The sequence below is a fragment of the Macadamia integrifolia genome, chromosome 14 (genome assembly GCF_013358625.1).
Source record: "Macadamia integrifolia cultivar HAES 741 chromosome 14, SCU_Mint_v3, whole genome shotgun sequence".
In the NCBI taxonomy this organism is placed as follows: domain Eukaryota; kingdom Viridiplantae; phylum Streptophyta; class Magnoliopsida; order Proteales; family Proteaceae; genus Macadamia; species Macadamia integrifolia.
This window is the reverse complement of record NC_056570.1, coordinates 32,251,348-32,277,571: the sequence shown is the minus strand read 5'-3', so window position 1 is coordinate 32,277,571 and position 26,224 is coordinate 32,251,348. Positions and strand designations below refer to the sequence as shown.

Here is a 26,224-nt window from a genome sequence, read left to right as displayed (position 1 = left end):
GTTCGGACCTCGGCGTGAACCCCACCCCAGGCATACGATGTAGCATACGTATATACCTTAAAATACGGATATAATACCTGTTTTATCCGTACATAGCCTTATGGTAGGTGCATGTACACGGTTTGGGCACTCCCGTCTCTTCTGGAACTGGCTCGGACTTGTCAGGCCAGCCGGTGTTTAAGGTCACCCGTGCCATCATAGCCTATAAGGAACCCGCTCTAATTTCCTCTGGCACGGTTCCTGCATGGTTAAACCGGTTCAACCGCAAAATCAGACCGGGTTTAAGAAGCGGGGTATTACACGTGCACCCCTGCTAGCATCACTCGTACACCCACCTGCCTCGCACGGGTGCCCCCGCCAGTCACACCGTGCCCCTGCCTGCCTCGCATGCCTGCCCCCACCAGCCGCACCTGCACCCCTATCTGCCTCATCCACGTGCCCTCGCCTACCTTGTGCGCATGCCCATGCCAACTGCTACCCGTGTGCGTGCTGCCCACACACATGCTGTCCCTACCTGCTGCTACCCATGCTTATGCGTATGCTACCCCATGGGCCATATGTCGCACACCCATGCTACCCCATGTGCCATATACTACACACCCTGGCCAATGCCTGTGTCTCAAGTGCAGCACACCAATGCCATAGCCCGCACACCTAGTACACATTACCTACCCTCCCGTGCCATCCATGCCCCGTGCACTTCAACCCAACCTTATGAGCCGCTATCAATGGCTGGATTTGATGTTCCACTGGCTCGGTCTCTTCACCCACTTGAGTCCAAAAACCCACCTTTTTGCTAAGAACTCTCTCTCCTCCCTTTAGTCCACAAAACCTCTGTTGCCCATTAGATAAAAACCTTCTTCACCCATTGTAGTCCAAAGGCTCTCTTTTGCCCATTGGATAAAAACTTTCTTCACCCATTTTAGCCTAAAACCCCTCTTTTGTCCATTGGTTAAAAATTCTCCCTCTTCCCCATTGGCCCAGAAATCCTATAAATAACCCTATCCTTTGGATTTTACACACCAAAAGCTACCCTACAACCACCTTTAGGAAGAAAAGCTTTGCCCCTTTCCTCTTCCCCTCCCCTTTTGAGTTTCTTCGCATCTTCGAAGCGATCTTCATCAAGATCCAAAATTCTGTTCGGAGCTTTGAAGTGTTCTTTAGGACTTTGAAGATCTTCAATCCAAGTTTTCCCAAAATAGTATGTTCTTAGTTCCCCCCTTTAAGTGCTCTTGATCTTTACCTGAAATAGAAATGCCTCCCCCCTTAAGGTTCTTCGGGTCTATAAAGAGATCTTTGTCAAGATCCAGAGCTCTGTTCGGATCTTCAAAGTGCTCTTCTGGGCTTTGGGGATAGAATCCATTCTTAGGTCAATCCCTGTTTAGCCATTTCCTGCAAAAGCTCTGTCCGAGTGCCCCTGGAATCTTTTCAGAAATAGCCATTTTCAGCGGAAGCTCTACCGAAGTGCCACTTCAGCCCAGCCTCTTCTAACCTATCCTCAATGGAAGCTCTATCAGAGTGCCAACTCAGCCCAGCCCCCCTAGCCTATCCCCAGTGGAAGATCTATCGAAGTGCCACCTTATCCTAAGCCTGGAAATAGCCTTCCCTAGCCAAAGCTCTTTTCGAATCCAAATCCAAAAATAACATTCCCTAAGCCGAAGCTCTGTCTGAACCCAAATCCAAAAATAGCCTTCCTTAGATAAAGCTTTATCTGAATATCATCCCAGTCATCATCTCTCGAAAAAGGAAGTTGGAGGTCAAGACCATCTTCCCTTGAGCCAAGAGAATTCAAAAGATAGCCCAAGCAAGTACTAATTAGGGGCCCACCCCTCTTGACCCAAAACAGGGGTTAAGTTTAGGTACAGTTTCTCAACCGAATCGTCATCATGTAGACTCTATATTGACTATGCTTTTACTATATATAATTATTTAAATTCAAATATATATATGTGTGTGATAACTTAGCCATACATGTGGAATAGTAATAATTGTGAAAAATGTTCGTTCTTAAGCATCTAGTAGGAAGACCAGTCAAACCGGGTAGATTGGGTGCCTAACACCTTCCCACTTCTACAACCTAACACTTACCTTAAATCTTTGGACCAGACCAAACTTCTGGCCCTTTTCTCAGGAGTCGGGCCCACCCCAGGGTCCTAGGCCCATAATCTTAGGTGGCGACTCCAAACCCTTTTTAATGATCCCGATCCCCGAAATGGACCATCATCAGCCCCTATCTCGAATGACAAGCTTTACACTCTTACAAAATAGGCCTCGACGTATCTCCGAGGGGTGATATGGATGTGTGGGGCACGCAAGCAAAGCACCCACAACACACCGCTCCCTCATGAAAGAGAAAAAGAGAGAGAGGACGGAACAGAGAGGCAAGTCCTTTTCCCTCCTGAAAGGAAGGAAGAGAGATGATCCAATTTTCTGCCGCTACCCTCACAGTGGTGACTCCACTGGGGAAAAATGTCAAGCTTCCGATACTAGATGCTACCATTAAATGCAAGAACATTTTCCACTACCACATTTGTTTGAAAACATGTTCGGCTAACCCCATGTTTGTAATTGTAATTGCTAACCACATCATGCATCGTGCTAGAAGTGAAATCATTTGGCAAGGGACTCCTTGTTATGCCCGCACCCTCTGGGAGGTCAGTGCATGTCATGGAGAGTACTCTGAGAGAAAAGGATACCTGCTTCCTATACAAGAGTGGAATGTATCATCAAACGTTGAGGATGTTGTATTTATGTCAGCACCCTTGGGGAGGTCTGCGCACTTTATGATATTCTGAGATCGAATGCGTCATCAAACAGAGAGGATGTCCGTAATTGTGCCAGAACCCTCAGGGAGGTCCATACACTTTATGGCATTCTAAGATCGAAAAATAGTTATCCTACATTACACTTTTGCATACAATCACTCACGATTCCACCACCTTGTGTCCAATTGCTTAACCTCGTGTGTAGTCACTAGTAATGGGCAAGGAAGACACCCCCTTGATCTCGTACCTATGAGTATATCAAAAGGATCACGTACCTTGGATATATAGATCCTATCAAGGAAGCCTTGTTGGTCCTATTGCATCCACTGCATGCTCGCATCATGTAGGAAATAAATGGAGAAGCTAGGAGCACCACAAGCTAACTGTAGAATTTTTTGCTGTCTTGAAAAGGAATTTTCCTACATCATATTCCCGTCATAAAGAATTGCTTTCCTAAGTGGGTTTTAGATAAAAGGTGTCCCTCCTCCTTAAGAAAAATGTCCAAATACGTGACTTAGGTGCAATCCCGTCACAGTCACGTAAAGTCCTAAGAAGTCCCGAGAGAATAAGGAGGAAGGACATCTAGTAGGAAAAGAGCAGGGAAAGCATGAGTTCATTACATGGAATATTTTATGGGAATATTCTTGACAAGCCATTTGTATAAATCTCCTGCTTATGACATGGAGTGGACTAGGGGCATCAACCCCTATCCACTCTCTATCATTAAGGGGACTAACTTTGGATGGATCATTGGTTGTTAATATAGTGAATGTGTGAACAAGGGGTTGGGAATTCAAGAATCCTAAAATAAGTCACTTTTGGTTCAGGCATAATTTCACACCTCAAGTATTCTCTACGATCCCTTTGGACACGTCAGGGTAATCAGTTGAATTGCCTAAGTCCAGTGTCACCTCCATCGTCTCTCTGAGATTGTCTACTACCAAGTGATCACAATCTAGTTAGTATGGATCCACACGACTCTGAATTACCTGAACAGGCATGGGTCTGTCCTGTGGAGACCTTGCAGATAGAAATGGTTGAAGTTAAGAGAGGGATCGCTCAGATATTGCATACACTTCAGAACCCTGCCAGAGTTGATCCAGGACTGAGTCGGCACTGACTATGGGGGATTTGGGATAGAATGGAGCTACAAGTTATCATGGGAACTCTTCCTGAGTTGACTCAGGAGAACCAGAGTAAGCCTGACCAACTAATCAAAGAGGATCTTCACCTACCTGTTCAAATGGTCAACGAGGGGCTTATTCCAGGGTCCCTCCTCCTAACATAGTGATTGAAGATGAGGAAGAGGAATTTGTGGCGCACGCCTAAATGGAACCTCCAGAAATGGAGAGAGAAAGGAAAGTTAGAAAGAAATTGGAAAAATTAGAAAATATGCTCCGAGTAGGGAAAAGTTTGGAAAGCCAAATAGTGGATTCTGGTGAAATGAATTTCTTCTATGACGTAAGAATTCCCAAAAAATTTAAATGGCAGATTGACAGGTTTGATGGGTTAGTAGACCCCAAGGCTCACCTCAAATTTTTTCTCAGCATCGCCATGTCATGGTAACTTACGAACAACCAGATGGGGTAAGCCTTCATGTTAGCCCTATTAGGACCAGCACTAAGGTGGCTCACCCAGTTGGAGTTAGCCTAAACTCAAAATTGGACAATAGCGGTGAAAGCCTTCAGCAAGCAGTATTCATATAATACCGAGGGGATGTGAAATGTCAAGAGCTTGAGATGTTAAGACAGCAGCCTAAAGAAGGATTCACCGCCTTCTTGATGAGGTTTAGGGATAAGGCTGCCAAGATGGCAGATCGGCCTTCTGAAGCAAAGCAAGTGGAGATGTTGATAGAGAACTTGTCAAAGCCTTATTATGATGTCCTCTACTATCAACATTTACAAACTTTTGATTCCCTAGTAGCCACCGGCACATGTGTGGAAAATAGAATTCTGAGAGAAGCCCAGTATTATGGATCATCCTAGGATGCAGGGAAGAACACCAGAGTCAGATGTGGAAAGGGTCTGGAAACTAATGAGGTAGGCATAGTTCAATAGTCAGCCTCACATGTCACCTCTTCACAACCATTTTTCATACAAGAAGATTCACCCTCTCAGAAGGACCCTTGTCTAAGAAGGTAGTTTTTTGATTTGGGAATGCCCGTGATAGCAGTGTATGAGAAGTTAAAGAAACAAGGATTGCTAGGGACAATGGCTCCAAGAACTATCAGCAACCTTCCTCCAGTTTGGTATAGGGATCATGAATATTGTGCTTACCACACTCAGAAGGGGCATAACACTAAAAGATGCTTGGATTTGCAACATGCAATTTAGGACTTTGTAGACAACGAAACCATTGAGGTCAAAGTGAAGCAACCTCCCAATGTTAATACCAATCTACTTCCCGATCATGTGAACAATCTAGATGAAGAAGCCACAGAGAATGATCCCACTCAACTCATTGTACCCAGAGATCGAAAGAATCACATGAATACCTGCGCTTATAGGAAAATCATGAATCAAAGGGCCAGAGCATGAGGACCCTCAAAAGAAGAGAATCATCATACCATCAACCTTCACCCCACCATCAAGGAGGGGGAATTTCCTCATCCTATCACCCCTAATCTTTATATCCTACCTCTCACATTACATCATCTTCATACCATCCCGCTTCATATCCCTTATCATCGTCATACCAATCCCATTCTAAAGATTCGGTATATAACCCAAAAGAAGGATGGACGGATGGGTATGAATGGAAGGAAGGAAATGCTTGCACTACCAGACTCCCCAAAGATGACTTCATCAACAAGGTTAGTGAATGCATTAGGGGAAGACTAGGAGGGTGATCCCACTTCTCTAATTCAGTCCGTTATATCTTCAAAGGACAGTCCAGAGGTGATTGAAGAGATTACCGACGATCTTCTCAGAGCAGTAACTGTATTGGCCATAGGGGAACAAATTAAAGAGTACACCACCCTAATCCACATAAGGAGTGACACGGAGGACGATAAATCAGGTTTGATCCGATTTCGAGCCAATGATGTCAAGTCCAACCCTGTGAAAATCTTTCAGTCCATACGCTCTGAATACTACAAGCATTTGGATATAGGAGAATTTGATGAAGAACCAAGTGAAGGGGAAATTAGTGAAAACGAGGACAATGATGATGACGATGAGGATGAGAATGATAGAGATGACTCTGATTCTCAAGAAGATGATGAGTATCTGGATTGGGATGACTACCAAGGGCCTTGGCACATTGATAATGATCATGAGTCAGAATATTACTCACCAGATCACCAAACATGTTTCTCAGTCTGTGCTATCCATGGTGATGACCTAATAATTGATCTGACAAATGGCATTCAGCCTTCGCTTTGCATGGGAGTAGATGATTCTACATCAGATTCAAAAGTGATGAGGAATCTGGAGAGTGATGCAAGTTTATCTGGACGAACAGGAATCTGTATTAGAGCTAAAAGAAAAGATGTGTGAAGTGTACTCAAACGCATTGAGGATGTAGGAAAGAATAGAAGAAATTGACAAAATATTGGGTGACGTAACTATCAATGATCGTTACTACCGTGAGCAGCTAAATCATCTAGAGGAAATAGGGTTAGACGACACATTCACAAAGGCAGTAGATGTCGCATTCTAATAGCTTTTTAATGCAGTACAAAACTTATGAGCCAAGGCTCTCGACATTTGTGGAGGACGTCAACTTCCCACCCCAAGTAGGGAGGGAGAATCGAAAGAAGAGGATGATCCTATGGTAGGAATAATCACTATAACAAACAATGATGATGAAGATTGCTATCCCACTAAGATCATCATAACGAAACCTGTCAGTGTGATAGAGACTCAGAGTGGAAAAGACTACAAGGGCAAGGCCTTAGCAGTAGAACAATCAAGGACTAATGAGGTAGGAACTAGCAGCTTGAAGAAAGAACTAGAGAACCCAGTCTTGGCTCAGCTCAAGAAGTCCCAAGTTAATATCTTAATTTAGGGATTGTTGATGGCGACCCCCACACACCGTGAAGCAATCTTGAAGTCTCTCACTAATGTATAAGTACTGATTGAGATAAATCTAGCACATCTCACACATATAGTAGGGACAACATATGCGGTACAATCCTTGATGTTCTCAAATTTAGAGCTTCCCAAAGGAGTCCAGTAGAATTGAGCTCTCCACATCATGGTAGAATGTCTTGACAAGGTGGTTCCCCATGTTCTTGTTGACAACGGGTCTACTTTGAATGTGCTACCCTTGAGATCAGCAAAGAGCATTGGCATCAACTTGGAAGAAATGAGGCCAACTACCCAAACTATACAGGCTTATGACAATACCAAGAGGAAAATCCTTGGCATCCTTACTCTTGTCGTAAAGATTGGCCTAGTGAAGTTTGATATTAATTTCCAAGTCATTGATATACTGACAGCTTTTAACATGCTCTTGGTAAGGCCTTGGTTGCATCATATGAAGGCAGTGTCCTCTAGCCTCCATCAAAAGATGAAGTTCATTCATGAAGAAAAGGTGATTACAGTAGCCGAAGATGCCGAGGTAGTTAACACATTAGCCAATATTGAAAATGGAGAAGAACAAGACCAGGAAGTTCAACTAAGTAGTTTTGAATTAGATACAACTTGTGCAGCCATTGCCAAGGAAGTCCCAAGGGAGTAAATCTTGGCTAACTATGAGGCCATCTGGAGTCTGCCAGTGAATCAGATGATGAAGAATATACAATATTTTCCCAGCATGGGGCTAGGGAAATATCATCAAGGAGTTCCAAAGTAGCCTAGTTTGTTAGTAGACAAAGGAAAGAATGGTCTGGGGTACACTCTTCCAACCACAAAGGGGTACAAAGTACTAAGGATGACTAGGAAGATCTCCGTCTCTTACTACCCTACTCTTAATGGGTATTTTGTGAGAAAATGAGAGGATTTCCCTTTTTGCTAAAATGTGGAGCCATGGTTTGATGAAACCGCCATAAAGATGCAACCAGGATTTAAAGTATTTTTCTAAGATGAGTTTGACTGGGTGACTCATGAAGTGGAACAATAGCAAATGCTAGTAACAAAAAGTGATCAAGACAGTTGCATCACCGAGATAACAGAAATTACACTAATTGAGATTGGGTCTTCCTCTGGTAACCCTACAACATTGATCCGATAGAAGGAGGCACCAAGTCCTCGAGTCTTCCTGAAAAGAGAATGGGAAAAGAAGATAAGGCTCACCTGGAGTCTACCGCTTCCTATTGACTTGAAAAGCTACATTTGCTCCCTCCAATAAGAACCAAAAGCCTAAGAGTTACATGAGCATAAGCCTTATCCTTTCAGAGGAAAAATTGCATATGCAAAGAAAAGAAGAGCACAAAGAATGATGGTTTGCATATACTGTGCCCGAATCAAATGCAATGGGAAAATCCATGAAGGTGGTCAAAGATGTGACCGAGGCATCGGGATGGCATCCCTTAATAGGCTGGAAAAGATGGACTTTATGGAAAGAGGATTGAGCAGTCTCGACTAATTTTTACCTCTCAAAAAGTTCAACTTCCGAGAGCGTGTGGTTGATCAGCTGGTATTTGTGAAGAAGTAGGCACCTATCCGGAAGAACCACTACACCATTGAAGAAATAGTAGTAACTTTTTCAGAAGGAGAAGAAGGCCCTTTTCCACACCTCCTCATCCATTGAGCCATTAAAGCACTCTTGAACTGGACAAGCATCGGAGAAAACTTCAAATTTGCTCATGCTAATAAGTCAACCAGCCTGAATACCCCAGGGAAAAGCATCAAGCCAGTTATCAAGTCTATAGTCAAGTCTATTGTTTATAATTTCATATCAGCCTCCCCTCTCGAAGAGAGTCTAGAGTCCTTGTATGTCTAGTCTATTACTCCTTTTATGAATGAAATTTCTGATTCCGAGTATTACTTGCCTCCTTTTTCTGATAATGATCTTCATAAATATCAAGAACCAATAAAATAATGCAAACCAAAGAAAGCCCAACCCATCTATGAGGATTCTCAGGTTATTAATCTAGGAACCGACCAATGCCTTCCAGAGGTAAAAATTGGCACTACCCTTGATGACGAAGAAGCATAATAGAAGATTAGTCTTCTGAAGGAATTCATCGAGGTCTTTTCTTGGTCTTATGAGGATATGCCTAGTATCAACCCCAACATCATGCAGCATCGATTGTTAACTTACCTTGGAGCAAAGTTGGTAAAGCAGAAGCTCCGAAGAATGCATCTAGAATGGAGTGAAAAGATCAGAGAAGAGATTTTGAAGCAGTGGAATGTAGGGTTGCTACAAGTGGTGAAATACCCCCAATGGTTGGCCAACATAGTACCAGTACCAAAGAAAGATGGCATGGTACGAATGTGCATGGACTTTAGAGATCTTAACAAAGTAAGACCTAAAGATGACTTCCCATTGCCTCATATTGATGTATTGGTGGATAACACGGTGGGATATGCTTTGTTATCATTTATGGATGGATTCTCGGGATACAACCAGATAAGTATGCACCTAGAAGATCTTGAGAAGACAGCCTTCACCACTCTATGGGGAACCTATTGTTACAAGGTGATGCCTTTCGGATTGAAGAATGTCGAGGTAACTTATCAAAAAGCAGCTATGGCTATATTACATGACATAATGAAAAAAGATGTGGAGGTTTATGTGGATGATATGATAGTGAAGTCAAAAGATCGACAGGGGCATATTCCCACACTAAGGCAATTCATTGAAAGGATCAAGAAGTATCAGCTAAAGTTGAAACCTCAGAAGTGTGTATTTTGTTGGGAATATCCCTCTCTATAAAGGTTTTGATGATAACAAACAAGTCAAGCTTTAACATCTATTTCTCTAATTGTCATGTAAAGGATCACATTGTGGAAGCACCATGTAACACTATACAAGGGACCACTTTAATGAAGCCCAAGATACAAGTGGGATTGACAATTTAGAAAAACTTAAGATGAAGTATACGAAGATCTACTGAAGATGTCTAAGAGACATTGAAGAAGTTGAAGAACTCAAATTGAAGACATTAAGAAGTGGAAGACTCAAATTGAAGAAATTGAAGAGTTGGACTACTAGATTAGGATGTAATTCACACACTTCCACACGCACCACACTCATGGATATTAATAATGAAAATCATCAATAAATCATCCGAAGGCTTTCTAACCCCTTTGTGTGAGTACCAAATAGTCAAAATAGAGGCCAATCGGCAACTGTCGGATTGCCACTATGATGGATTTTCCATCAGACATTGCACACAGTAGTTAATAGGCAATTGTCAGATGGGAACTGACAATTGCCAGATTATTTTAGAAATTGAACTGGCTAGTTGGATCAATGGTTTAATTCTGGATCATGTGCCTATGTTTTAAACAGCCCACAAAGAGCAACAGACAACTTCTGGTTGGAAGCAACAATTGTCGGTTGACCTCTAAAGACTCCAACGGTAATATAACGGCTATATTTATGAGTCTAATGGCTAGTCTCTCACAACTGGGCCAGGAAGTGGCAATTGTCGGTTGAGAAAATTCTATCTGCTGGAAATTATTCTCCTTCCAAATTGGGTGATATTATTACCGAAATTAAGCCTAGCCTCTACCTATATAAATATCCCACTGTGACTTTAATAATTAACAATTAAGAGAGCTTTACGCAATCATATCAAAGTTAATTGTGAGTTTCAACTACTATTATCATTGGGGTTATTCTTGAAGTCAAACACATTTTCCAAGAACTCAAAAACTTCAGCTAAGTCTCTCTCATCAGCCCATACCTAGGGGAGACTTCAAAAAGGTGCATTCAAGTTTTCATTTTCATATTTATTCTTGCACGCACCGCTTGAGGTAAATTTGAACCAATTTATTTCACTTGTTAATTCTATTATTTTTACTTTTTCCTTGACTGTAATTAGGATTATGTAAGGATCCTCTTATCCTTAAAAGAGTTAGGTGACTCTCCACCATTAAACGAGATTGTAAGAGGTACTTCTCTACCTGAAAAGAGATTGTAAGGTTACTCTTGTCCTAAATCAGATTTTGTAAAGGTTTTCTATCCTACTTTACTGAAAGGGAGAGCTAGTGGAATACCTTACAAGTGAAACTTGTAGGGAGTGGACTAGACTCGAGTTGAGTCGAACCACTATAAACTTTGGTTTTGTGTGATTGTGAGTATTTTATTATTCTATAATTTTTTATTCTGCAACCACACTTTGGGAACCATAATTCAAAAAAGTTTAAATTTCAGTAGGATAACCTATTCAACCCCCTCTAGGTTATTTCAATTCGTATTAGAGCGGGAGCTCAAATGTTTTAGGACTATTGTAGTCTTAACGTGAGTTAAAGACCATGACCACATCCCAAGGACCACCAAAGGGCATGAATGCCTCAAGACCCCCTTACTTTAATGGCACAAATTTCTCTTTCTGGAAGTGTAGGTTTAAGAACTTTGTATGTGGTAACAACATATTTGTATGGAGGGCCATTGAACAAGGACCATACGTCATCACCAAAGAAGTTGAAGGAAAAACGGTACCCAAGAAATAAAATGAATGGACGGTCGATGATGTTAACCTCATCCAATACAACTTCGGAGAAATTACCTTCCTCCAATGCACTCTCAATGATAAAGAATTCAATTGAGTTATAGCATGTAAGTCAACCAAACAAATATAAGATCTGTTCGTGGCTACTTATGAAGGCACAAAGGAAGTAAAGGAAAGAAAAGTAGATAAGTTAGTTTTGAATTATGAAACATTTACTATGTATGAAAATAAAATTATCACTGAGATGTTTACTCGTTTTACCAACATTGTAAATAGTCTTAAGAGCCCAGGAAAGACCTACACCAATGCGAAAAAAGTGAGAAAAATACTAAAGTCTCTACCAAACTCAAGGTGACCTAAGAAAATTGCAATTGAAGAAGCAAAGGAGCTTACAAAGATCTCCCTAGACTACTTGTTGGGTTCTCTATAAATCTATGAAGTCGAATTACAAGCTGATAAGAAAATATTGAAAGGAAGGAGGAAGGCCATAGCATTGAGATCCTCTTAAAACATTGGAGAGGTAAGTGATGATGATGATGAGGAAGACTTCGACACGAAAAAGGAGATAAGTTCAACAAGTTTTTGAAGAAGAAGGGAAGAATGCCATATAAAGGCAAAACCTATAGTGACAAATCCTATGGTGAGAAAGGTAAGTTTAAGAATAAAACTAAAGAATCTTCATTTGAAAAAAAAGGATGTATTATGTTTTGATTGCAGGAAACTGGGTCACTTTAGAACCGAGTGTCCACATAAGACAAAGAAGAAAGCATACACTGCCACTGGGATTCAAATGATGAAGAAAAGAGTGAATCAAAGAAGAAGTGACCAGCCTAGCCTTGATAGCTCTTAGAGAAGAAGAACAAGAGGTAAGCCAACTAACTCAAATTGAACCTCTAGAAAATGACTCTAACGAAGGACTTCAAGAAGCCTTCGAGGACTTATATGAAAAGAGTCTCAAGTTAAAAACAAAAAAGCATAAGCTAGAAACGGAAGTTGACACTCTTAATAAAAGAGTGGATACCTTGACCTCCAAAGTGAGTGAGCTTGAGAAAAAGAACTCAAAGTTAAACTCTACTCTTTGTACCTTTAATCAAGGTCAAAAGAACCTTGATAACCTTCTTGGATCTCAAAGGAAAAGTCCTAATGATAGAGAGGGATTGGGTTATAGACAAAACCCATAAAGGAAAAAGAAAAACAAAAGGAGAATCCAAGAAGGAATGAAGGTAATCAAGCATCCACATCCTATGTCAATTCTAGTCTCTATAAAAGAACAGGGCATTCAACAAGACAATGCAAGAGAAATCCCACTACCTCTCAAAATGAGAGATCTAGGACCAAGGTAAACCATGCCTACTACTACACACCTCAAAGAAGGAAATATAAGCCACAAGAGGAACCTAGACCTAGATATATACCCTAACCTCAAAGGGGATTCTCTATTGAAAGATCTTATAGGCAACCCCAAAAAATCTACCCTCTAGAGTCATATAGACGTTATGGGAAATACAAACCTCAAACGTCATATACATCTCAAGAGTCTTATGGAGCATATGAATCTCAGAGATCTCAAAGAAACCCAAGGTCATATCAAAGACTGAAAAGATACAAGACCACTTAGGTTCCCATAGAGACATTTGACACTAACAATGATGGACCCATGATATTATGGGGACCAATGTACAATTGATCTTCTATTGTAGGTATGCTTGAAGAATAAAGCACAAGCCGAATGGGTGATTGACAGTGGATGCTCCAAGCCCATGGCATCTATTAGAAATTTATTCTCAAGCCTATGGGATTACGACGGAGTATGGGTCTCATTTGGAGATGGCAACAGAGGAAAAATTGCTAGTATTGGGAAAATCAAGATAAACTGTATTTCTATCTCAAATGTATACTATGTCAAAAACCTGAACTATAACCTACTTAGTGTAAGTCAATTGTGTGGAATAGGTTATAAGTTAGATTTTGATGTATCTCACTGCTATGTAAAAGATTCTAATAATGATCTTATTTTGAAAGGTTTTAGGAAGAACAACATATATGTATGCATGCTTGATAAAACAAGCTCCTTGAATGCTTGCTTGGTTTCTAACCATAGTGAGTCCTCATTATAATATAGAACAATTGGACATGTGAATGTCAAGTTAATCGAAACAATTGCATCCAAGGACCTTGTTAGAAATCTTCATAAGATTAAGTTCAATAAAGAAGATTTTTGTGATGTATGTCAAAAGGGTAAGCAAACCAAGGTATCCTATAAGGTATGACTTCTATCCATTTAGAAGCGTAATCAACAGCCAGAAGTATGTATAAATTCCCAAAAAAATTAAGGAATGGTCCCATGAAATCGATGCCCCATACATCAAAGATCTCAACTACCAAAATAGGGTTGAGAGGCATCATATTCCTCTTATTGATAAGACCAAAAGATTGGCAGGCAGGACAAGCCTTGCAAAAGTCAAAAGCATCTCTGAAAAGAGTGGGCCAATAAAATCCATATTGGAGAACCTTTATGGTAGTCTTTTAGGTCCAAAGTGTCCACCACATGCATAATCATGGTAAAAAGAGAGAATAGTATGTTACTCATGATCAGGAACACATCATCGGATAATCTGATCCAGACATATCTTAAACAAATAAGGATCATCCCAGAAAAAGTGCTTAACTTGGGAATGAAACCTATACTTATCTTGGGTGGACCAGTGATCCGGAGTCACACCTAAAACTAAGAAGTTGACAATGTTAGCAAACCATGGTTCATTGGACATTGTAAATAGTTGTTCATCTGAAAAGTTCTCATTGACTAGAGAATCGACAGTCAAGGATTTGGGAAGCCGGGATAAATGGTCTGTAAGTAGGTTTTCAACTCCTTTCTTATCCCTAATTTCTAAATCAAACTCTTGCAAAAGTAAAACCAACCTAATGAGACAGGCTTTGGCATCTTTCTATGGAACTAGGTATCTAAGAGCAGAATGATCAGTATACACCACCACAATGAACCAACTACGTAAAATCGAAACTTTTCTAATGCAAACACAACAGCTCAAAATTCTTTTTCAGTGGTTGTATAATTGAGTTGTGCATCATTTAAGGTCCTACTAGCATAGTAAATGACAGTGGGCAACTTATTAATCCTTTGACCCCAAACTGCTCATATGGCAAAATCCGAAGCATCACACATTAGTTCAAAAGGTTCAGTCCAAACAGGTGAATGAACAATGGATGTATTGGTCAACTCCTTCTTAAGTTGTTAGAAGGATTCTAGGCACTCTTAAGAAAACTCAAAAGTTTGATCTTTGGCAAGTAATGAAGTGAGAGGTTGGGCTAACTGACTAAAGTTTGTAATAAATCCTCTATACAAGCCCGCATGCCTTAGAAAAGATCGAGCATCCTTAACAGATTGAGGAGGTGGTAGATTATCAATTAAATCCATTTTGGCTATATCTACCTTAATTCCTCCTTAGATATTACATGGCCTAAAACAATACCAGATTTAACCATAAAATGGCATTTTTTCCAATTCAAAATCAAATTCTTAGATGTGCACCTTTTCAAAACTAGGGAAAGATGATGAAGACATTCAGAATAGGAATTTCCATGAATTGAAAAGTCATCCATAAATACTTCTAAGAATTTTTTCGACCATGTCAAAAAAGATACTTATCATGCATCGTTGGAACGTAGCAGGGGCATTGCAAAGCCCAAAGAGCATACGCCTATAAGCAAATGTTCATATGGGCATGTAAAAGTGGTCTTATGTGGTCCTCTAAAGCAATTGGGATCTGGTTATAGCCGGAATATCCATCAAGAAAACAATAGTATTTATGTCCAGGTAACCTCTCTAACATCTAGTCAATGAATGACAATGGAAAGTGGTCCTTCCAGGTTGCCACATTAAGTTTCCTGTAGTCTATGCACACTCTTCACCCTGATTGGACACGGGTTGAAATTAGTTCATTATTGGCATTGGGAACTACAGTCACCCCAGACTTCTTAGGCACTACGTGAACTGGGCTTACCCATTGGCTGTCAGAAATAGGATAAATTATTCCATGATCCAGGCACTTTAGGATCTCTTTCTTAATGGCTTCCATCATCACTGGGTTAGATCTTCTTTGGGGTTTTGTGGATGGTATGGAATCCTCCATAAGATATATATGATGTTGCACAATAGAAGGGCTTATACCCTTGATATCAGCCATGGTCCAACCTAGGGCTTCTTATTATCTTTTAACACTTTAAGTAACTCCTCTTCCTGGCTAGAAGTCAAATTTGAAGAAATTATTACAGGAAGAGCCTGGTCAGGCCCTAGAAAGCATACCTCAAATTAGATGGAAACTCCTTAAGATCTAACTTAGGGGGCTCAACTATAAAAGGTTTGGGAATGGAATTAGAATGAGGTCCTAAGGGCTCCATAGGTGTGTGAAGACTCAAGACTTCAGAAAAGAAATTTTCACTATCATCATCCAACTCATCCATACATTCTTGGAATTCTGAATCAAAATCAATATCAAAATTAGTAATTAAATCATCAGAAAAAACCAAAAAATCCTCAAGCATATTGATCTCTTCTTTCATATGTGGTTGCTTGTCTATCCTAAACATGTTAAACTCAACAGTTTGGTTACCAAAAGATAATCTTAGGAAACCATTCAGGCAATTGATTAATGCATTACTGGTAGCCAAGAATGGTCTTCCTAGAATTATTGGGTTCTCATTCTTGGTTGAGAAGGGTTTTGTATCTAACACAATGAAATCAGCAGGGAAAATAAATTCTCTCACCTTTAGTAAAACATCCTCAACCATCCCTTTAGGAATCTTAACAGACCTATCTGTCAACTAAAGAATAGTTCCAGTGGCTTTCAATTCTCCCAATCCTAGTTGCTTGTATACATAGTAAGGTAAAAGATTCACACTTGCGCCAAGGTCAAGTAAGGCATGCTCAATGTAAGTGCTGCCTATGACACAAAATATAGTAGGCTCCCTGGGTCCTTATACTTAGCTACTATAGGCTAAGTAATTATGGAACTAATGTTACCTGCTAAGAATGCTATTTGGGCACACTACTGATACGTTTGTGAGTACACAAATCTTTCAGTACCTTTGCATAGGCAGGGATCTGGGATATGGCATCCAAAAGAAGGATGCTCACTTCTACTTTTTTTAAGACTTCTAAAATTTTGTCAATGGAAGCAATCTTCTTTTTGTTTATTAAGTGATCAAGAAATGCGACAGGAAGAACATAAGGACTGTTAGGGATTTGCCCTTTTTTAGAAGAATCATTTTCAATTTTCTCAACCAAATCATCTTTAATTTCAAAAGAATCTTTAGGTTTATCAGACGAACCTGGAACAAGAGGCACACTTGTGTCCTCAACTGAAGGAAAGTTAACAGGAGTAATAGATAGGGAAGATTTAGGAATGCTCTATTGGTACTCTCTACCACTCCTAAGGGCATAAACAACATTACATTGGTTAGAGGGCCCTTATTGGGTCTGACCTTGTACTATATTCAGTGGTGTATTAGTTGGTACTTGTGAACTAACAAGCTGATGATGCCTAGGGTTAGGCTCTGGTTGACTGGGTAAAGTTCCTTTCTCCCTCTCACGCATAATTGAGATAACTTGGGTGAGTTCTCTCGTAAGATTTTAATGGCTTGTCATGAGGAGGGCCATATTTTTTTTCAAGTCACTTATTCTACTTATCTCTCCAGTGTTGGTAAACCCAGGGGGTTGTTGATAAGATGATAAGAGAGGGGCCCTAGGAAAACTAGCCTGACGTCCTACATTTAACCTAAAAAAAGTATTTTGAGAACAAGATTGTTGTGCAAATAGAGGCCTTTGGGGTCCAGGTTGACCTTGATTATGAAAATTGGAAGGCCCTATTTGGTTGCCCTGATTCTAAGAGAAATTTGGGTGATTTCTCCATCCTGGATTGTAGGTGTTACTATATGGATTATTCTGGTATAAGACATTAACACTATCATTAGAAGTGCCCCCAAAGGTGTTGGGACATTCTTCTATGACATGTCCAGGGGACTGACACCAAGCACAAATCTTAACCAAATTGACTGATGATGGCTCTCTAGGAACAATAGCCTCAATCCTCTTGATTAGGCTATCCAATTGGGCTTCCTTGGCTACTATCCCATACACAAAATATCCTTTTCCTCCTATGGTTCTTTCACTCTCTTGGGTTGATTCCCACTCATGGGTTTTGTCAACTAAGTCAAGTAAGAATTCCCATGCCTTTCCTTTATCTGTAAAGGATGTGAATCCCTTAAGGCACATAGACTCTATCATTTGTTTAGTTGGGTAATCAATACCCTCATAAATTATTTGACATAAATGCCATAAGTCTAGGCCATGGTGAGGGCATTCTTAGAGTAGATCCTTGAATCTCTCCATAAGTTTGGAAAAGGACTCACTAGGCTTTTGCCTAAACTGAAGGATATCACTTCTAAGCTTATTGGTCTTGTGAGTTGGGAAAAACTTCTTAAGGAAGACAACTGTGAGCTATTCCCATGAGGTTACAGAATTTGTGGGTAACCCATACAACCACTTCTTAGCTTAGTCTTTTAATGCAAAAGTGATAAACTTAAGCTTAACAGCATCATCAGAAAGCTATTGGATCTTAATTAGAACACATACCTCTTCAAATTCCCTTAGAAATAGGTATGCAACCTCAGAGGTCAATCCATGGAAGTGGGGCAACATAGTGATGTATTGAGATTTGAGTTCAAAATTATTACCCTGGGCTTGTGGTAGAACTATGCAGAACGGTTGGGCTGTTCTAGTGGGGTAGAACCAATCTTTCAGAGATTTAGGTGGAGGGTTTTGTTGTTGGTCTCCCATATTGAAAGGTTTTAAAGAGAGAAAATGTATATGGTTACTACTTGTTGGATCTCTTCTTTCTAACTGATTCTTAGTATTACGTACGCACCTAACACTCATACAATAGAAAATTACCCACAACAAGAGTAAGACAAGCACAAAAGAATGGATAGCAAAACTTTTTTTTTATGATTTTTTTGATTTTTTTTTTGGCTTTTTGGGAGCTTACCGGCAGGGATCCGAGGTTGCTCAAGTCAATTCCTGAGGTACTGCTACAAGGCGAAACCTGTCTTTATCATACTGTGAGGCATGATGACCTCCATCGATACAACTATTATTGCAAGTTGTTCTTCTCAGAAATTCAATAAAAAAAAAGAAAAAACAAAAAAAAACAAACAAAGCACTCCGATTTACCAAAAGAAAGCGAAAAATAACATGGAACTGTCTCTCCGGTAATGACGCCAAAAACTTGTTTGAGATTTAAAATGTAACCGCAAGCATACGGATCAGTGTAGCTACGGGTCGAACACAGGGAGAGTAGCCACTTATTTTTTTTACTTCTTTTAATAATGAGAAAGTGAACCGATTAATGATTGTGATCTAGTTCTAATTACCATCCTAAATATTTGTATATAAAATAACGTCCTAACCATTCGTCATCTAAGAATTTAAACACGCAAGCCACGCAATTAAAATTAAATAAATAAATAGCTGGAAATAAACACACCATGTAATTAAAAAGCAATGAAGGAAAAAAATGCTGAAATAAAAATAAAGTAAAAAAAAAGGGGATAAAGCTAGAGAGAGACTCACAAGTAGGTTTCTCTACTTAGTCCGAGGGATGCATCATAATATGAGCTTCCCTACTTGATCAGAGAGTCACTCTTACAAGGGTTACTTTACTAGGCTTTAGGGAAAGGGAGACAATTAAAATAAAAATAATAAAATGATGGTTCTATGGCTAGGAGGGGCAAAGCCAACACATACACTAGCCATGAACCTTGGGGGAAAGGGATAGCAATAATATAACGACTGAAATTAAAATCCTAAATTAAAAAAGAAAGGATAGTCAGAGGAGGGAATGAGAGGGGGGAGAGAAGACTACTGAAGGAGCCTACTTACTTGAACTTCAACCCTTAAACTGAAAACTTGATCGATTTGAGATACTATTAATACTAAAAACCAGATCTTGAATAAACCAAATTTGAAATTTTTAGTACTAGATAAAACAAATCTGAAGAAAAAAATTGAACTTGAAAGACATACTTCATAGCTTGTTCTTGTCACCTAAAACTAAGCCTAGAACTAGAACTTGAAAATTACAACTTCAATTGCTTAAACAATAAAAATAAAAGACTGAATCAAAAACAAAAGTGCTTGCATTAATTGAATAAAACTTACAAAAGTGTTTAAAACATAAACCTAGAACTAGAGCTAGAGAAAGAGAAAACTAGCGAAAGAGATAGAGCAACTAAGAAAAAACCCTAGAAGAAGAATGAAGTGCCTCCTCCCCTTGTGTTGATTCTATTATATAGAGAATGGGGGAGGGAAGCTAATGATTTTAGCTTCTAAAAAAATAATATTTTTTTTTATCTTATTGATGAAGTGGAGGAGAGAGAAGAGAGAAAACTTGTGAAGAGAGATCTCCCACTATTTTTATTGCCTTTTTCTTCCTATTTTTTCTCCCTTTTTCTATTTTTCTCTCTCTTCTTGCACAAGAAACCCCCTGCGGCTGATTTTTCTTGCTTGGATTTGGATAATATTATATTTTAATGAAAAATTCCATCCATGCCCTTGTCTTTTTTTTTCTTCTTTCCTATTTTTTCTCTTTATTTTCTCTCTCTCTCTTCTTCAAACTTGCGTACAACTATCTTGACGGACCTCCTTTAAGTGATGAATAGGAGAGAGAAAGTATTCTAAAAAAAAACCTCAACAAAATGGCAGCTAAGAGGTTCGAACTTGAGACCTCCTAATAAGCAAGGGATTTTGCACACCACAACTCACCAACTATGCTAGGTAGTTGTTTTTACCAAAAACGAATCTTCAATCACTTAAGGATGTAGTCCATCGATCCTTGTTGGTATTTAGAATATTCCTTATACCCTTGGGACAACTGCAGATGGGCTGGTTATGCATCTCGGTTCAGTTCTGATCCATTATTCTTTTTCTGATCCGAAAAGAATAATCACTTGTATGGTTGACCAAACGAATGTGTACTTGCAATTGAACACTTCCATCTTGCTCAGAATTTCATCCTCTTCACAATCATGAAAACAAATAGGATCTCTTTGTATGTAAAATTAGAGATATAGCACCCGATAGTCTTTAAGGCCTTGAAAATATAAAATCGGCAAAAAGAGAGTAAAACCTAAGGTAGCACCATTCTAAATATGTAAAATGCATGTTTTACTACACTAGATTTCACACATAAATGTGCTCATCAATAATGCTTTGATAAATCATCATATCTCTTTTGTTTGTGATGGTTTCAGGAAAAGTCTTGAGCTCGTTGGATGAGATGTGGAGGAAATGGACCTTGTATATGAACATGAGGGCACCAGGATTGCTAGAATCCATGAATGTGTCATTTCTCGATCGGATCGGGTGTGTGAGATTACATCACCAATTACTCCAAAAGGTGCCTCAATACTGGGATGTCAGTCTGCATGTATTTTGATTTGGATTAGTAGAGATTTTCCCAACTCTCAAAGAATTCTGAATTTGTATGTTATCTCCACCCAAAGGCAAGTTGTTCCAACCATCTTTGAAGAAAGATTACTCAGAGGAAATCCAAGACTTCTTCGGATGGAAAGATGAGGAAGTGAAGCAATTTATTAGATATGGGAATATTAACATTCTAAAGGTGGCCTAGATCTTCATCCAATATCTACCAATGGGAGGAATCCATCAACAGAGATCACATGATGCTTATTTACTTTGCATGATAGCTCGCTATGTTCTTTGAACTCCCGGGCATGCTGCGTCGCCCGTTCTGATTGAGTTGGTAAAACAATTGAAGAAAGGAGGTGACATCATCCCTATGGTTCTTGTAGAAATATTCAAGGGATTCGATGACATGAGCAATGGCCATAGATTTAGACTAGATTATTATCAAGGGAATCCTGCTATTTTTCAAATTTGGATCCTCGAGAAATTGAAGTTAACTAACCATTAAAAGAATGCCCGCTTAGAGCTCTTTGCTATTAGGATAAGAGGGAAGTTCTAGAATTCAACCTTATCACTAACTAGGAGAAGTATTTACAGGAAAGGACTAGGCAAGGTATCTTATGGAGGTGCCTGGGGAGGCTACAAAAAGATTTTCTGATGAAGACCCCTGGCTACAATTACTTCAGGTTGATGGGATTGACTCACACATCCTTTTATTTTCTTATATATATCGGCCAACAATATGGGCTCCAACTGATGGACCCAGAAGAGTTAGTGAACTTTCACCCACCTCAAGAATTGTCTCCCCACCTTGTTACTTACCTATCCTATCTATGGTAGGAAAATTGTTCCCCTTTTCCATGTAGTTCACTTGGTAATAGAATGAGGAAGTATTTGGATTTTTGTGTTATCTCAATTATTCTAATTATGACTTGAGTTGTGGAATTGTTTATGCCTAAACATTGCAAACCACAAACAAAAACAAAAAAAAAAAAGTTTATGTTTGTGTCAAAGATGGATTTTCATTCATAAGATGCCAAAATAAAATGGGGAGGGAAAAAGAAAAAGAAAAAATATACATGTGTTTGCACCTGCAAGAACTACAGGAACATGTCCCTAGGAAGTAAAGTCATAATCTGAACCATACTCTGAATCACACTCATGGAGTACCGCGGAACTTGCGGGTGCTAGTCCAATCTGCTCCAGCCTTTGTGTCATATCCTGAATCAGTGCATCCTACTGTGTAATTTCTTACTCGTAGGAGCTGACTTGACTCTCCAAGGCTGTAATCCTTCCATCCTAAGAAATATAGGAAAGGATCAAGAAGAACAATAATGAAAAAAAAAAGAGGAAAGTAGGAAATACTATGGCAACCATCGCCTTGCCCAAGCCATAATGCATCCTCCTGATCTCAGAATAGGCCTTCGGAGACACCTAAGAAAGAGCATATCATCCAAAGGAAGTCAAAAGTCAATTAAAGGATGATTAGATACTCACATAGTCATATGGAATGGGCAGCCCACGGGAATCATCTACATCTGTTCTCCACTCCAGAAGATGAGGGAGGCTAAGATTAGCCATGTTGGGATAACACCAATCTGGGAAGCCACAGAAGGAGATGTTGGCAATTCTGAGAGACCCACCCGCACTAGTAGAGGGTCCAGCTTAGGAAGGATCAACAGCACTGACGTGCGACTGAACAGTAGAAGGATCTACACGTCATGCTCTCCCCTAAAAGAACATCAGTCAAAACCAAAACAAAAAGAAGTTGAAGCCTGAAGGAAATACTCAAGAAAGGGCAACATACCACTGGACCATCAGGACCAAGAGGGGTGCATATTGTCTCCTCCTCCAAGAAGGCTCTATAGTCCCTATCCCAGTCTAGAAATGATTCATCCCATACTCCATCATCCAAACTCTCAATCTCATCTGCAGGGATGATCTCTAGGCAATGCATGATAGGTAAAGGAAGACAGGGAGAGGGATGTGACTTGAGGTCATAACACTGGGGTATAACTTTCTCTCCCAGGTACCAAACATGGCCCATTTGCCTCGAAATAGGACCCAATTCTCAAATAAGCATCTGGCCAAGACAACTTTATCAGAGTCTGGAAATATGAGAGACTGGAACGGCCTGCAAGTGACCTACAAGTCCAAGGAAAAGTAAGTATAGCACAAGACAAAAGGAATTTTAATGTTAAATATGGCATACCTTAGTAAGAGCGTTCAGGAGAGAACGAGCAGTGGTCCCCGGAGGATGGCGCCGGCCCCTGAGCACCTGAGTATCTCCCCACCTTAAAGCTATGGGGAAGGAAAATGCCTGAGAATCCCTCAGTCTAGGAGCTATAATCTCCAGGTGCTCAAAGCACCAAGGTTGTTTTAAAAGATCAAAGTAAGGAAGTGTAATCCAAATGCTTGAAAGGAAATAGGTATAAGAATGAAAATTACTTGGAGGATGAAGCCCACCCCCTTGAGACCTCGGTCTCCATATGACAATAGGTCTGGGGTCCGCAAAAGGTATGCATAGGCGGCCCCACCCCAGTCCCAAGAATCTATCTCCTGAAGATCCTGAAAGAAAAACACCAGGCAAATGTCTACTCCCCCTTGGAGGTCACTAAAAAGACACTAACCCATAGCAAACAATAGGAAAGAACAGGTCACCTATGCGATGTTGCCAGGGTTTACCCACAGGCTGATTCTCTACCATCATGCACTAATCTCACCAAGGTGGATATGCGTCTGATCAGCTGTGATATTGATACCTATCAAGTCTGCAAACTCCCTGATAGTCGGAGTCTCGGGAAGGGTCATGGGTCTACCCCCAAATGGAATGCCCGTCAAGGCATAGAAGCATAGAGGCATGATGATAATCTCATCAACAGGAAGATGAAATGAGTGAGTACTCGGCCACCACCACTCCATCAAGGCCCCTACTAGTGTTGGATTGAATTTCTGAGTCTCTATAAGGGCTAACCGGCACAGGCATAATGAATCAACCATCTCCTTCACTCTACGAGGAAGTATCCTATACCATGACCGAACCATGTTCGGATGGCCATACAGGGCCAAGGTAGGTGGTTCCCTCCCTTCATGCTAATGAAAATAAAGAATATATGAAAAAGAAAGAACAAAATAAAAATTAAAGATGATCAGAATAATGAATAAAATGTAAAGACTTACCCAAAAACCCCGTATGGAGTTGCAGATATGGTTCCGACTATTATGGAGAGTCTGTCCAGAGTACCAATCAGCCAGGCCCTCATCCACTTGGGAAGAACTGCCACAACCCTGCAGCTGAATTTCTCCACAAGTCTTTATTTTTCTACCTTCAGCCATATTTTCCAAAATCATAAAAAACCCCAAGAGGTTTTTCAATTTGCACAAAAGCCTATAAGAATGTCAAATTCTCTAAATGACTCCTTCCTCAAGAATTATGAAGATCTTCAAGAGAAAGATGAAGAACTTCAAGGAAACCTGAAGATCTTCAAAAAAATTTGAAGAAACTCGAGAAAATGCGAGATGCTTCGGATCTTCTAGAAGATTCTAAAAACCCAAACTCACTCACTCACAAATTGTTCCCCACTCAGAAAAGTTAGAATGAGGAATAAACAAAGGGGTGGGGACCATTTATGGGTAAAAAAAATCATTTTCCCAAAAAAAAAAAAAAAAAAAAAAAAAAAAAAAAAAAAAAAAAAAAAAAAAAAAAAAAAAAAAAAAAAAAAAAAAAAAAAGAGGAAAGTAAAAGTCAAAATTTTATTAATGGGTAAAAGAATTTCTCATAGTCAAAATTCAAAGTAAAAAGCAAAAAAGCAAAGATCAAAGATAAAAGCAAGATTCCAAATCAAGAGTAAAAAACAAAAGCAAGATCAATGGTACAAACAGGATTCAAAACAAGATCCCAAATCAAAAGCAAAGAACAAGATTCTAAATCAAAGAACCAAAAATCAAGAAATCAAGGGAAAATCAAGAAAAGAAACAATTTCATTGACCCGCCCCATGTGGCCCAATTGCATTTACCCGGCCCTAGGTGGACCTTTCTCTTTGTATCGGCTCCAAGTGACCCAATCTCATATTCCCTGAACTGGCACATGTGAAGCCCAGTTAAGGAAAATCCAAGAATCAAATATTTTTGCCTATTACAAGATTGGAAGAGTAGCGAATTCCTCCCTTGTAACCATCGGTCCCAGATAGCCCAGATTGGTTTGAAAGACCCAACCTAGAGACCAAGTTCCTTAAACTGGCACATGTAAAGCCTAGCTAAGGAAAATTCAAAGATCAAAGTACTAACATCTTTTGCAGGATTGAAAGAGTAGCGAATTTCTTTTCTACAATCGGTAGCCCAAGTAAGTCCTAAAACCTTAAAGTAGTTGAGAGATATTATATGTTGCATTGTTCAACTCTGTCATTAATGAGCAAGATGATGACAGTGCATGCTCTGGGTGATAAAATGTAGTCATTCTTTTCTTTGCCCTTCAGCCGTTGGCATAGGTCTCGGCCAAAGAGGGGTCTTCTGTAGACAACCAATTTTGTCACCCTCCTTCGGTGATGATGAAATGCAGATCTTAGATGCAACTTCTGACTTATAACTTTTGACTTCTGATCAACAGAGATGATGATTAACTAAGAAAACCTGGAAACATTCCCCACCTATTTGAAAACCCTGGAAACCCCCACACGGGAGAAAAGAGAGTCCAAATTTGACTTTCAATATATGAAGGAATCTGGCCAAAATGATCATATAGATGGTTAGTGCTCAGAAATACAATTCCAACGATATATGACATGACAAAATCGGACCGTCGTACCTCCTGCAATTGTCCCAAAAAAATTATATTTTCCTGTATGCCAGCCTGAGCATTATGTCTACCCACCTTGCCCCATGCATGCCCAACCTGTGCACATTGCCTACCCATCCTTACACCATGCCTGCCTTCCCGTGCATCCGTGCCAGTCATGCCCCTTGCACTTCGACCCAACCTTGTGTGCCACCAGTAATGGCCATGATGTGTGTTCTACTAGCCTGGTAGGTAAAGAGATTTCCTCTTCACCCAATTTAGTCCAAAAAACTCCTTTTTGCCCATTGATTAAAAATTTTCTTTCCTCCCATTAGTCCAAAAACTCCCTTTTCACCCATTGGTTAAAAATTCTCTCTCCTCCCTATTGGCCCAAAAATCCTATAAATACCCCCTCCTTTTGATTTTACACACTAACAACAACCCACAACCACCCTTAGGAAGTGAAGCTCTGCCCTCTCTCCTCCTCCCCTCCCCCTATGAGTTTCTTCAGGTCTTCGGAGCGATCTTCGTCAAGATCCAAAAGCTTATTCAGATCTTCGAAGTGTTCTTTGGGACTTTGAAGATCTTCAATCCAAGTTTCTAACCCAATCCATTT

At 39.9% G+C, this 26,224-nt stretch overlaps 1 non-coding gene and 1 pseudogene across 1 annotated transcript; both read left to right on the top strand.

Annotated features, from left to right (window-relative positions):
* LOC122060845 overlaps positions 1-26,224 on the top strand; it is a 97,132-nt pseudogene that overhangs the window by 39,653 nt on the left and 31,255 nt on the right.
* LOC122062282 lies at positions 17,694-17,800 on the top strand. Its single transcript, XR_006134902.1, has one exon. It is a non-coding gene; the product is annotated as a small nucleolar RNA R71 (small nucleolar RNA).